The sequence below is a fragment of the Melanotaenia boesemani genome, chromosome 21 (genome assembly GCF_017639745.1).
Source record: "Melanotaenia boesemani isolate fMelBoe1 chromosome 21, fMelBoe1.pri, whole genome shotgun sequence".
Lineage (NCBI taxonomy): Eukaryota > Metazoa > Chordata > Actinopteri > Atheriniformes > Melanotaeniidae > Melanotaenia > Melanotaenia boesemani.
In genome coordinates this window covers 25,018,803-25,033,847 of record NC_055702.1, presented here as the reverse complement: position 1 = coordinate 25,033,847, position 15,045 = coordinate 25,018,803, and the positions used below count along the sequence as shown (strand labels likewise).

General features: G+C 36.9%; 1 long non-coding RNA gene across 1 annotated transcript; it reads left to right on the top strand.

Annotated features, from left to right (window-relative positions):
- Positions 1-279: 279 nt before the first annotated feature.
- Positions 280-8,521, top strand: LOC121632113. Its single transcript, XR_006008877.1, has 2 exons — positions 280-400; positions 8,181-8,521. It is a non-coding gene; the product is annotated as an uncharacterized LOC121632113 (long non-coding RNA).
- Positions 8,522-15,045: the final 6,524 nt, after the last annotated feature.

The following is a 15,045-nucleotide window of genomic DNA, read 5'->3' as shown; positions in this document are numbered from 1 at the left end:
TTCTTCAAATAAAACTTATGTGAATATAAGCTCAGCTTGATAAAACCAGGATAACTGGGTAACTTCTGACTTCTAGTGGAAGGTTTAGAATGATTTGTCCTGTCGTCAGTTCGGTAATAAAGGCTTTCTTTCGGTGACGCCACAGGTCAAGATTCTTCAAAGCACGCGCATGCGCGAAACGTTGCGTCACTACTACATCACGTATGGATCAGCTGAAGCTCACGTGACTGACGTACTGCAGGATCAACATATCAGAATGCGCAAGCGCAGTGTCTCAGCGTCTTGCGGATGATGAGAGACATCAATAAGAGGGGATGAACCTCGGTTGGTCCAACTATACTATTATTATTATCATTTTTATTATTACTGTTATTATCATAATTATTATTACTAATATTCAGTATTATGAAGATACAATATGGAGAATAGCGAGACAAGAAGTTACATCTGTCAAACTAAAATATATGTTATACAAAAATATTACAAATAATAAAATATTTCTTTGTCATATTTTACTTGTTATAATTTTTTCTCTTTAACCCCCCTGTTTTCTTAGTCCACTTTTCTCTTCTTGATAAACTTTGACAGAGACATCTTTCTTCGTCCAGACTGATGGTCCTTCTGACACTTTCAGAGCTCTGGTTTCCTTTACCTTTTTTCCTAGCGGAGTTTTTACAAATGCCCGCCCTACTCTGCTTCTGATTGGCTCTAACGTCTCAAAACTCTGTGTACTGATAGGTTGCTGGTTCCTGTCATTTATAGCAATCCTCCGCTCGTGTCCTGCTTCTTTCAGACAGAGGGTTAGGTGACCTAGTGTGCCTCTAGAGAGAGAGTGGCGCCACCGGAAGCTTAAAACGCTTGCCGATCACGTGGTCCATGTAGCCTCCAAAAGTTCCAGGAAGTGCTTGGCGGCCAATACAAAATAATAAGAAAACTACGATAATCGGTAAATAATAATCAATGAAGGCTTTGCTTTGCAATATTTTTATAGTTGTGTTCATTGATATGAATCATGTTAAGTTTACTAAACCTGTATGACATCAACAGCAATGTAAATCGTAATATTTTCTGTTTTTTTAACTTTATCTTTCAGACTTGACTGAGGCATACCAACAGGTGACGACAATGGTTTACCAAGTGACTACACAATAAATCTAGGCTCACAGCATAATGATAACGGTTCTTACAGGAAATCTATATCCAATAAATAAAATTTAGATCCCAATTCATTTCAAATAAATGGGTTATCTATTCTTACTTATTAGTATCTACTTGTGTGAATTGCTTTTAAGTCTTAAGACTTATTTTGACTGAGGCAGACTGATAACTAAGTCTGGACTCACAATATAATGTGTTCTTACAGAAAATCCATGGCAAATAAATAAAATTTTGAATTCAATTCATGGAAAATACATGGCTTTCTATCACTATTTGTTAACTATCCCAAGACTTACTCCCTACATATACATAATAAATCAGACAAACACCCTTTGTTTTCCAAATGCATTTAATACCTAAAAGAATTCCTTTACAATAGCATAAAACTCGACTAGATCAGCATGTCTAGCCATTTCTTTTCTCTGCTATCCTTGAATACAGTCTTCACCATGGTATGCTGTGCTGCATGGGGATGCTCCAATCGCTCAGAGAAAGGCGTGCGTATGTATGGCTTCCCCAAAGACAGGGACAGAAGGAAAATATGGATGGCCAAAGTCAGCAGGATACATTTGACCACCATCAGGGACTGTAAAAACAAAAAAATATGTGAGGTAATCATATTAAAACAATGCATTTACACATTTTCAAAGACCATATCATTGGGAAGTTTAATATTTTTAAATTAAACACCGAGAACACATCACAGAGAGATTTATATGGTTGAGGTTGCAGAATGTAGAAAAAAAAGACAGGAAACAACACTTAAAAGTGGCCAAACCAGGAAGGTTTAGAAGAACAGTATCCCAGTTAACGTCAGGCAACCCCAGAACAGCTGAAAGTTCTTCAGGACAATGCTGCACGAGGGAAGAGTGATATACTTCCCTTAAGCATCTCTCTGCTTCTCTGCTCTCATCCTGCACACTGAGTGCTGTCTAGTGCAGCAAATGCATTCAAGTACAATCAGCCACTTATTTTGTATTTGTATATTTTGTTAAGTTCTTAAGGTTAACATGTTTGTTACATTTAACAGGTTAAGTTTTATAGTTGCAAAGATTGTAAACATATATACTAAGAGTATTGTGCTATCTAATACTGTGTATTCATTTTCATATCTTTGTCCATTATTCCACAGCCTTATAAATACATTAAAATTAAATAAAAATGTAACTACAATTGCTCTCCCTACACATTAACCACGCTATCAACGGCGTTGGATCAATTTATATTGACGAACAGAATTTACATTCATCAGCCTGTGGCATCTGTTGCTATCAGTGTGCTAGCATAAACTTTTATCGGTTTATAATCTCTAAATATATTAATCTAGACGGGGACAATCCGTCAACATATTTATTTACTCCTGTCAAGTTGATTTCGATGCACAACTGATATGGAAATATGACTATTAAAACATCTTACCTTGAAGAAGTGTAGCTCCGACAATCTGCTCCATTGAAATACATTGACCGTCGCTTAGCTTTTGCTAACTTCCGGGAACTTTTGAGGGGCTCCATACGCCGCCATTGCTGTGAAAAAACTGAACCATTGCAGTGAACGGAGATGGCGCCACTCTCTCTCTAGAGGCACACTAAGGTGACCATACAGTCTAGTCCAGCTCATTTATAACCGCAAATGTTAGGCGACCTTTTGAAAAATGACAACTTATAATTTTTGAATGCTATCTATTATAGGAATTGTTACTTTTTTAAGAGCCACATTTTTATTTCTGTTTTTAGGTTTTAAAATAAAAAACATACAACTTTCTAAAAGACGATAGGCAGACTTTCATCTATGGGATGTAGATATTTGTGGAAAATGATTTATTAAAAATAATAAATAAATATAAAAAGCCCATAGTTTCCAACCTAATTACAAGAAAATCAAATTAAAATATATTACTGATAATGTCAGTGTCATTATGTTGTGGAAATTCAATGCACCTATCAAATGAAGAAAACTGAATAATTGCTCAAAACCAGCATTTATTATATTTATATTAAAAACATTAGTTCTTCAGTATTTTTTGCCACGTATTAGGAGCCATTGTGGAAGGTCCAGAGACCCACATATGGCTCTGGAACCGCAGGTTGCAGACCCCTGGTCTAGTCACAGATGGTGGAGACGCACTGCTTTGGGCAAGACGGCAAAACTTGGCGAACATAAAGAGTTGTTATCACTAAAATGCCATCAATTATATCCAGGGATATTTTATTTCACATTATAAACAAAACAGTTTGTGAACCTTGAACTTTAATTCCCAACTCTCTTTCAAATCTCTATCTGTTTTTAAAATGATTCATCAACGATTCTTTTAATTTTGTTTCTTTTCTGTGTATCACCTTCATGTCGTTACAGGATGGCATTGCAAACTGTAATACACACAAAGGCTTCAGTCCCCTACAGCAGACTGCCACCTATTCAGATTAATGTGGTGGCAACCAAACCCCAATCCAGAGTCCTTTCATGGGACTTTTCCAAAGACTCGGTCACTCCCATGGTGACTAAAATGAACAAATTGGCTGTGATCAGCGATGGCAACATCATTACCAAAATTGTATTATTTGAGGAGTTCTCAGGGAGAGTAATTGAAGGCAGGAACTACCTCATGAGGGGATATTCCCTAAGAGGAACCCCCCCCCATACACTATTTTAATTACTAATAAAACACAGGTCATGCGCAGCTCTCCAGTGACTGTGCCTGAACATTTGATGCATCAGGCGACTGCTCTAATTGACCCACCCTCCAGGAAGATCCACCTGAGGGAGTTCGGGCAGGTACAGGGTCATGTGACCGTGGAAGGAAGGGTCATTGAAGTAAGTTTTCAAACCACAATTGAAAAAAGTTGTGTACAATAAATTTAATCCACATTACAACTTCTATCTATTTATCTGCTTATTGGGCAATGACCACATTTGTACACTTCATTGTACATACAAAATGCTTTTGCATGAGTTCTCCTCACCAACCATCAAAGGTCAGGCTACATTCCAACTACTTCAGTGAGATCAGTCTTCAGCATAAAACATTGGAAAAAAACTGTTAGTACTGACCACTTTCTACTGTATAACCTGTTGTTTTAGGAAAAAGTATCCAAGTGTTAAAGTCTTGTAATATCCTAAAATATTATAATCTTTTCTCACTACAAAAATTCCTATTTCCAAGTATTGCCGGGTGTATTTTGTCCATTTCATTAAATGATTGTACAAATAAGATATGAGCAATTTGGTTTTGTTTTTTTTAATGATTGTTGTAATAGTGCTTTATTGCTTCATCAGCTCTGATTGGCATAGTGTAATTGGATAAACAGTTGGATATGAATGGTGTAATTCATGCTTACCTTCATTTTTATATTTAGAGTTCAGCTCCCAAAAAAATTCTGCTGAGGATGGAGGAAATCCCGCTAAAGAACATAAAACTGCAACAGGTAAGTAGAGTCAATGTGAGGAAGAAAAGGACGGAGTCACTGGATCACATTAAACAGGATGCCCTTATCTTTGTTTTTACTGAGTGTAGCTGATAACGAGATTTCATTGTGCTCCAGAAATAAACTGATATGTTGAGTTGTGTATTACAAAGTACAGTGTGCTCGATGTTTTAGAAATAAAGTAGATGACCAGGAGCTTCATTTATCAAACTGTGCGTAGCAAAGAAAACTACAGGTGGTTGGTGTAGGAAAAAAGCAGCTGAATATCTCAGCATCCAACTGCCATGCAGGAGATCAAAGTTCAATTCCCACAGGGGTGGATCCCTTTGGAGAAAAGCTGCTAAATGACAGTAATGATGCTGGTAATTTAGTATTTGTTCTAATTTATAAAATAAATATGAACAGATACATCTGAGATTGATAGCAGTTTATTTAGTGTTACATAATATTTCTTTATAGCTGCTGGGTGCTCCAGCTGTGTGGGCGGTGCAGAGGGACACAATCAGCGCTATTAACCAGGTGGACAAGGAGTTGCAGAAAATAAAGATCGTCTTCACAGAAATTGGGACAAAAAAAAAATATATTGTGTAAGACTAGCTAAATAAAAGGAAATCTAATTTTTGTTGAGACATTGTTACTTAGAGGTCTGATATATTAGAAACTTGATATTTATTCTTCTTGATATTTAGCACATTTCAGAGCATTTTCAATCAATTACTGGAATTTCTCATTTCACAATAAACTCACTGGACAGGTTGGAATGAAACTGCTGCACCGCTGCTCAGAAAGGAAGGTCTGGAGACATGAGACTTCCTTTCTGATAGATATTCTTATATCATCTATCAAAAAATAAAAATGATTATAATATTTAGAAAAATATACAGTAAATAAAGAAACATTAATATTTCAGCACTTCATTTTTCTTAAATGCCTGGTTCTTTATGTTTGAATGAATGAATAAATCATCTTTGGAATGTACATTTGCTTTTTTTTTCTCCTAAGAACAAAGCAAAAAATGTGAAGTTCATAATTTATAGGTTATTTATGCTGTTATTGTACTGGTATGGCTAACAGGAAATCAGATTGCCCTGAAGATAGAACCCTACAATGAGTTTGAGTCCCCTGATGTATATCTGTATGTCAGGCAGGTGTTTGGCACCTCTTACAGTGTGCAATGAAAAAAACATTAATGCTATGTTTTATGGTTACAGGAGGACACCCAGGTTGATGTCTCGCTCTGGAGGGAGGCTGCTCTGCTGGAGGTTGACTATGGGAAGGAAGTTTCCTTGAGCCACCTGGTCTTGAGCAAAAGCAGCAACAGCCAACACAATGCTGCTGGTAATTTCTATAATTTCCCTTAAATATGCATTTTTTAAAATGAGAAACGACAGACAGTCTCACACACAAACAGAGACACACAGACAGACACACAGAGTGAAAGAGACACCCAGACAGAGACACAGATAGAGAGAAAGATACACAGACAAAGAGACAGACAGACAGACAGAGAGAGACACACAAAGACAAACATACAGAGAGACACACGTACAGAGAGACAAACACAGACAAAGACACACATACAGAGAGACACACACAGACAAAGACACACATACAGAGAGACACACATACAGAGAGAGACACACAGACAAAGACACACATACAGACAGAGACACAGACAGAGAGACATTACATTTTACATTAAGGTGGAAAAAATGTATTTTGTGTTTCACAGACAACAAGCGTGAAACAGGAGGCCACAGTCTTCAAGATCATCGGGATAATGGAGACAGGGCAAAATGGTCTTCTAGAAATCGCCACCAGCGACAATGAGAAGTTTTTCATTGAGGAGTCGCTTTGGGCGCCCCTGGAAGACCTTATGTTTAAATCGGACCTGTATGTTAATGCCATCATTGAGGGGGCGAAGGTCACAAGAATTCAGCCAGTGGAGAAACCATAAGAAATGTGCAGCGTCTGCCCACACTTAATTTAATTTCTGAATGTTTTGCTTATTGCAGTATTTGTTCATTTGTTATTAAGCCAGCACATTTCATATTCCACATACAGTACCAGTCAGACGGTTGGACACACTTTTTATTACATTTAATGGAAAGGTGTGTCCAACCGTTTGACTGGTACTGTACTTGTAACAAATAGACACACAGAGTTGATGTTGATAGCGGGGATCCTGAGCTCCCCCTTTTGCATCATCTTACACATGTTGTGGACACAGACACAGAGAGAGAGAGACCCAGAGAAAGACACACAGAGAGAGGGAGAGATGGAGCCAGAGAGAGGGAGAGACAGAGTGAGAGAGAGGGTTGGACACAGATGGGGAGTGAGAGAGAGGGAGAGACAGAGTGAGAGAGAGGGTGAGACACAGAGACACAGACGGAGCGAAAGAGAGAGAGAGGTGGAGAGAGAAAGAGCGAGAGAGAGCAAGAGAGAGAGGGAGAGACGGAACGAGAGGGAGAGGGAGAGAGGAACAGACAGACACAGAGACACACACATACATATATTTCAACCAGTTCTGCTTAAGAAACTATTGTTTACAGTGTTTGTTTAAAAGAATGAATAAAAATGTCATTTCAAGACCAGTTTGAAGTGTATGATGGCAAAGGGAGGGTGCACAGTACACATTTGACTAAGCACCACACTTCTCATTGATTGCTTTCCATCCATTCATTTTCTAGTCAGTTTATCACAATGCTCGGGGTTGGAGCCAATTACCAGCATTTCCCAGGTGAGAGGCAGGGTGCACCCCGGACAGCTTAGCAGTCCATTACAGGGCAAACACAGTAAGACAAACAACCACTACCATTGAGTCCTATGATCAATCAACTTAACATGTATATATTTGGACTGCTAGAAGAAGCCGGAGTACCAAAACTTAGAACATTTGACAATTCCTGAAATTTCCCACTTCACCTTGAACACACCAGACTGGTTGGAATGAAACCGCTCTGCCACTGCTCACAAAGAATGTCTGGACACAAAAGAACCTACAGGAGAGGAGGACAGAGAAACAGTCTGCAAAAACTGAGGAACACAGATTTCCAGGACCATCTCTTTGTCCTCTATTGTCTTGTGAAATGATGAGGACAACAAGACCAGCAGGAGAAGAGAACTGAGACCACTGCTCATTTTTATTTTACAATATTTAAAAAAAAATAAAGGAAAGAAATTACTGGGGTATGAGCAGTAGCTGCATTGGCACCAGTCAAAATATATTATCAATTTTTCTAGTTAACTTTGTGCTTTCATTTTATAAATGCTATTTTTATGCATGTTTTTCTAATTAGCTGTTGATGGAACATTTGGGTAAATTTGATTCTTTCACCACACAGCATAACATTCACTAAAAATATTGCATGCTACGGTAGAGTTCTTTAAATGTTATAAGGATAAACTCTGCAGTTTGATGGTGGAAGATAGTGTAATACATGTAAGGAGCCCTTAAGGGTTTGTGGCTGATAGTACATGACTAAAAAAATTAAAGAAATTAAAGGGAATACAAAATAAGCATGTAGGTCATTCCCACTTTTGAGATCTGTCCAGTTAGGAAATAACACTGAATACAAATATTCACACAAATATTAGCCTATACTATATTTATTATGTCTATGGGTCGCACAACCCGGACGAAATAGACCGTCGGACGAAACATCTGCAAATGTTTGGAACGACACGGAGGGAAAACACGAGACCGTTTTTTAGAATTATTATTCGTTTTTATTTCTGTAACGCTTACAGCTGCTATTGAGAAATCATTACTGGAATCGCGACCATAGATTAATCAGGATGGAAGATAATATTCCTAAAAGAAATTCGAGCAAGTCATCAAGTAAGTTTATGTAACCACTGTTAGCATGAAGGCGATAACTAGCTAAACTTGCTATTTATTTATTTATTTTTTTGAACTGCATGAACAGCAAATACAAGAAAAATGGCATAATAAATGAGGTCTTATGAAAAGATTAAAGCCCAGACAAGACAAGATACACAAACATACTTATAGAAAGGAAGAAAAAGACAAGAAAAAAAATACAACTAAAAGAAATCAAATAACATTAAAATATATATATTCTGCTAGAGTTTTTCATAGAGATTTAGGTCCAAAGCTAAGTTTTTAAGGTTAAGGGCATATTTCTTTTTCATAAAATTGAGAGAGGAGTGAGGAAGACAAAGTTCTCCATGGAAGGCATGGGTTGAGGGTCGGGTTTTTTCCATTTGCATTTATGAAGAATTTCCCGGGGATTATGATGGTGTTAATAACCAGTCTGTAGTTTTTGTCCATTAATGAAATACCAAAGATTATGTCCTTCGTTGAAAAATCGGGCAAGTCCATGATTTTGGGGAAAAGCCAGTAGTAAATGTCCTCCCAAAAGGTTTTACTGTGCAAACAATGAAAGAACAGATGTTTTGTAGATTCTATATCATTATTACAAAATACACAACAGTTAGAGCCAAAACCAAAGCAACGTCTTAGAAAGTCTCCTGAGGGATAAATAGCTGACAAAGTTTTAAAGTGTACCTCTTTAGCCTTCTGGTAAATGGGATATTTGAAATAATTAGTCCTCATTTTACGGATTTCATCACCTGAAAAATGTTGTGAAATCAAGCATTGTGAAGAGTAGCGGCCATGAATTGCATTAACAAAAAATTTCCTTAATACTGAAGTTTGAGACCTGCAAAATCACATTCATTTAACAGAAGACTGGGGAGGATGGGATTATTGCAGGATGAATCTTGAGATAAATTGGATGCTTGTATAATGATGTTAGTAGGGATTGCCTTGGAAAGATTGTGGAATTCTTTTGGAGTCATTGGCGAATCAAATTTTTAACAAAACTCATAAGATATGAGTTCCACTCTGCTGTTTAGAAGATGCATCACAGACCAAATCCCTTTGTCAAAACAGTTTCCATGAAACAGGGTCTTGCCTTTCACAGTGACATGTCTACAGTTCCTGATAGGAATTTTATGTGGACTATAATTATGGGAATAGAGCAGTTTCCAGTACAGTAGGTACTTGCTGATGAAAAGAGGATAAGTTTGCTGGTAATCTTTTTAAGTCAAAATTACATCTAAGAAAAAACTTGATTCCACCGAATTTCTGAAAGATGTAGTTTGGTATGAGATACCAAAGACTATTTGAATTATTAAATGATTTTAGCCAGTTTATTTTCAATGCACCATTCAGACAAGCGAATTCGATGACTTGCACACCACCTTCTTCATAGGTTTGGACCGCTTTCCCTTTTCTAATGTAATGTACTTTCCTATTCCATATATAGTTAAAATGAATTTGATTAATAGTTTTAATAGCTTTGGGTGAGAAGCAAAGAGAATGCACTGGGTAGATAAGCCTAGAAATACTTTCCAACTTTGTAAGAAAGATTCGCCCAAAAATCGAGAGATCCCTGTTAGACGTTAAGGGGTTAATGAAGTGTGTAGTGGCGGTAAAACAACAGAGCCTCAGACTGTGTTTTATTTTATTTTTTTTTAACGCTGTCATTACCGGTTGGTGACAACGTATACTGGAGTGTCCTATGAGTAATTTCAGAGGTTTAAGTGATTCAACATCCTATGTTGTTGCTATGGGAAATTCTTGTTGGCTAGTGTTGCAAATATTTTATAAGCATTCTCATTCCTTTACTCATTTATTATTCATTTACTCATTTAAGCATTCTTATTCATTTACTCATTTACATTTTATCCTTAGATTTTAGTAACATTCATTAGGCTCTGCTTTTAATTAATAGAGCCACATTATTATAGTGATGCTGAGGTCAGACAGCTTAACTAACAATACAGCTTACAGATAATGCATTCACAAACAGGACACAAACTCATAAAGGGATTACTGAGTTCAATACTGGGAAAATAACAAGGGAACTTGAAACTGTTCTGTGTCCAGCAAGGAGTTGTTGTGAATATTGTTGTATCCCCTTACTTATCTACTTACTCCAAGCAGAGCGGAATTTCCTAGTAACTCAGAAAAATTATTAAAGAAAAGCCTTTGTGTAAAACTGTGGAAACAGGTAAAAGGGAGTCAGCACAGAGAGGCAGACAGATAACAGGGCAGAGCGAAGCATCTTCTTTCCTTTCAGCTCTGAGTACCCCAGAAGGAGGACCTGGAGGAATCAAATTCCTGGAAGAAGGCGGGACCACCTTGCAAAATACACATTCACATGAATGCGCACCACATGCACGCACATAGCCACAATGCATTGTTTCAGTATAAATGAGGAGGATAATTTAGGTAAGCGGATCTTTTGGCTGAACCGAAGGGTCCCGACACTTCGTGTATTAGTGGACCAGAAGCTAAGCTAACGAACCTCCTCGAGAGATATGTATTGCTTCTTATTACTGGCTCAACAAAGAATTGTCAGTTCTACTCAATCTCTGGTGTTTTTGCCTTCTTTTAAAAATGTGGATTTTTGAACACTCTTCCTTCTGATGATTTATTTACAGGGGGTGAACAAATATTTTAAAACCAACAATTGAAAAACTTCACTAGGTAGGCTGTCCCATTTCACAAATGTTAAGTGGACTTCGAAGTGTGTAGACTTCGGAGGAACTCCACCCTTCAAACTGCACTTTGTTTGGCCTCAAATGAAAGCTGCAGGTGATTCATTCTTGGTGGCCTCTTTTCTCCCAGAATTCATTGCGCACTATACTACATACGTGTGTGTATATATGTGTATATATATATACACACATATATATATATATATGTATATATATATATATATATATATATATATATATATATATATATATATATATAGTGTGTACTTGCGGGAAAACAACAGAGCCTCAGACTATGTGTGTGTGTGTTTTTTTTTTTAATTCTGTCGTTAACGGTCGGCAATAACGTTCACTGGAGTGTCCTATGAGTAATTTATATATATATATATATATATATGTGTGTGTGTGTGTGTATATACATTGTATATATATTGGCAGGCTTTTCAATCATTTTTAGCAGCCTGCAGCCCAAGGGTTCGATCCCCAGCCGTTGAGCCCTGAGCAAGACACCAAACCCCTAATTCCTTCTGATGGGTCGTGGTTGAGCGCCTTGCATGGTAGCTTTCGCCATCAGTGTGTGAATGAATAAGGGATACACAACGTAAAGAGCTTTGGGTGCCTTGATAAAGCGCTCTATAAATCTAATCCCACAGTGAAACATCTTCAGAAACTGGTGATTAAATTCTATGATGTAATTTTCTTAAACATAAAGTTTGTTGTGTGTTTTTCTTCCAGGTGTCAAGAGAAATCCTAAATTCTGTTATAAAATTCGTGACACAACAGCCAGACGGGTAATCAGCCTTTTGTTTTATAACAGATTAATTCCATATATCACATACTAAGAAACGCTGCATCACATAATGTTGTTTATGTCCGCCTGCTGAATGGTTGCCTTAAGACTAAACATGAGAGCATCTTGTGATGACTTGTAATTGTGATGTCTAATATTTAAGCTCAATAATTGTTTTCTCCTTATTTTATTCAGATGATTCCTGAACTGGTACCAGTCAGTTTTTATTAATAGTGCTTGAATTAATGGATTAATTGAATGAATAGTTGTGAACATATGCATTGTTGAACAATGTTTTTCAATGTCTCTGTGCAATTATTCCACAAACTAAATAAGGTTTTCGTTTGTTTCAACAAATTATGAATATTGAGGGAAATTAATATTGTTGTTTTTAATTTTAGCATTTATAAGGTGATTAATTTTGCTATTTACCTCTAGGATGAATAAATTATATTCTTTCATTCATTGGATCATTCTGTGTTGGACGGATTTATTTATAATTCTTGTTGCTCTTTCCACAAAATAAATATTGGATGGGTGTTTTTTCATGAACTTTCCCCACACCTCCACACAGTAGGTCAAATATGGATGTAAAAATTTAACATTGCAGTGTGTAAAAATTATTTGGGTTTATGAAATATTTATCTATATAATTGTGCAACTGATTTTGACTTGACATATACAGGAGCCCGGCCACCATATATATGGTTGAGCAAACTCCCAAGCCCCCTTCAAGACCCTGAAGAGGGTGTAAAGCTGGTCCACTGTTCCACGACTGGGATGAAAACCACCATACACACACACACACACACATATATATATATATATATATATGTGTGTGTGTATTTTTTGGTTTGTTGCTTTTTGCTTTTTGATTGGTTGATTGAGAGTTTATTTGAACATGATGACAAAATATAAATAAAAAAGAAAACACACATGTTCAAAAGGAGTGAATGGAAGTATAACTTCTCTAATCACACCCCAGTAAACTACAATAATTTTTGTCATTATCCCATAATTACATTCATCATTAACTACTTACAATAACAGTGGTGGTAATAACAGTATTCAGTATATATAATAAATATCTCATTAAAGCTTATGCTTCATACTGATCCTTTTTCAACATGTTGGGTTCATATTATTATTGTTGTTGTTGTTTTGATTATTTATATTTGTTTTGTTTGCCTTTCAGTTTACTTTCTTGTGTTACTCGCACATATTTGCAAAAAAAAAGCATTAATTCATGGCTGCACCAGATTGAGCGTTATGTTCATTTCCATTTGAAGTCTGTAACACAAACAGACAAACAAGTATAAACAACAATAGTAACAATAATATTAGTGATACCATATTGAAGTTATAATATATTATTGTTTCTTTACTTTATAAGCTCACAATAATCATTTACACTGATGGCGTTGTGCAGTAATAATGATAACAATAATAATACTTTTAAATCTTTATTATAATACTTAATTCCATATCATTTCTGTGCTGTTCTAACACACTGTCTATATATATTGATTTAAATATGTGGCTATGTGGTCATTGCCTGTGTCCAATCCGCTGACGAATATTTACCCTATTGCCAGTTCTTTGACTGACCTTTCAGGCTCACGTCCTGTTGCTTCCTCTCTTGGATCTTTAACGACCGGTGAGACTCCAGTCGTGAAGTGATGGGCGAACCTTTCCACCTTGATTATTTTGGCGCGGGAACAAGCAATTTTACCCCTTTAGAATTCCTGATTATTATCGTTTGCTCATGCGGAGATAGGCCTGAGGAGTTAAAAACCAAAACCTAATGAACATCACTAAAATCTAAGGATAATAATGTAAATAAGCAAGCAAACAGGAATATATGAAATGTGAATAGGTAATGCATAACACATAGAAAAACATAACTGAGTATTGATCAGGCAGTCCATAAACTCAGTCTTTTGATTATAAACATCATCTCACATCATGCGTGTCATAGATTCAAACTTTATTAAACTTCTCTCCCTTCTTCACACACTGAGAGCAAAAGCGGTGGTTTCCAGGCAGGTGTGAGTTATCTGTCGAGATAAGGGCCTCTGCTCCCTGACCGTTGCCTTAGCAAGGGTCAGGGATTTTGTGACCTCACAGACACAAAATCTTTTCCTGGTGGTTCTTGTCTTTTTAGAAACACAGCCTGTTGTGCTCCTTTAGGGTATTTGTCCATCTTGCGTAGATCATAAATGATGTCAATCCACTCATCCGTTGTAGGTTAAATCTTTAAATCTTTATCATTGAGATGAATTTTTTTTGCTGGAGAATTCCTAAGTATAGAGATGTAAACTCAAATGGAAAATCAATGTTTTATACACCTTCTGCCAAAAAAGGAACAATACCAGAAGATGTGACAATGGTTTGTCTCTACACTGTCTCCAACATACCGATGAGTTGGTGTCTTTTCTGAACTGGAGTGATGAAAAATCTAATAAAGTCTTTGCAGCAAAACTCCTTCTATTGTGTTGAATTTGAGGTTTTCTTTTGTATGTCACGTAAGTGTTCCCATATGCATTTCCCATATCTGTTTCACATGGAGTGAGTTACTTTCCCTTTGTTGCAGACCCCTGTGAAGTTTTGATTTAGTTCTTTGGTTTAAGCCCCACTCCTGGAACTGCTGGTCAGGTACATCTGGTGGAAGGGACTGAAAGAGGTACAACAGCCGTGACAGAATAACCATTAATTAATATCTTGAGCTTGTAAACCCCCTCTGATCGAGGCTAATGATTAGTGGTAAGAGTCCCTCAAAGTGTTTGCCTTCTGCTGTCCAGGACTATGCGGTTTGTTTTTTTCTGTGTGAATCTTGAAAGTCTCCCAGTCTCAGTCTGATCCTCGGAGTTCGATGTGTGTTCAGATTCAGAAATGGGTGTAAGGCGGTTTGGCTTTAATTTCCTATCTGATCTAATGTGTCCCACCTCGTGTTTCTTGGGTGTTTGGTTAGATAGGGAGCATATGGTAAGGGCTGGAGCGATATTTGGTGTAAATTTCCTATCTGATCTAATATTTCCCACCTTGTGTTTCTTGGGTGTTTGGTCAGATTGGGGGCGTATGGTAAGGGCCAGAGTGATATTTGGCTTTAATTTCTCATCTGCTGTAATATGTGTGTCACCT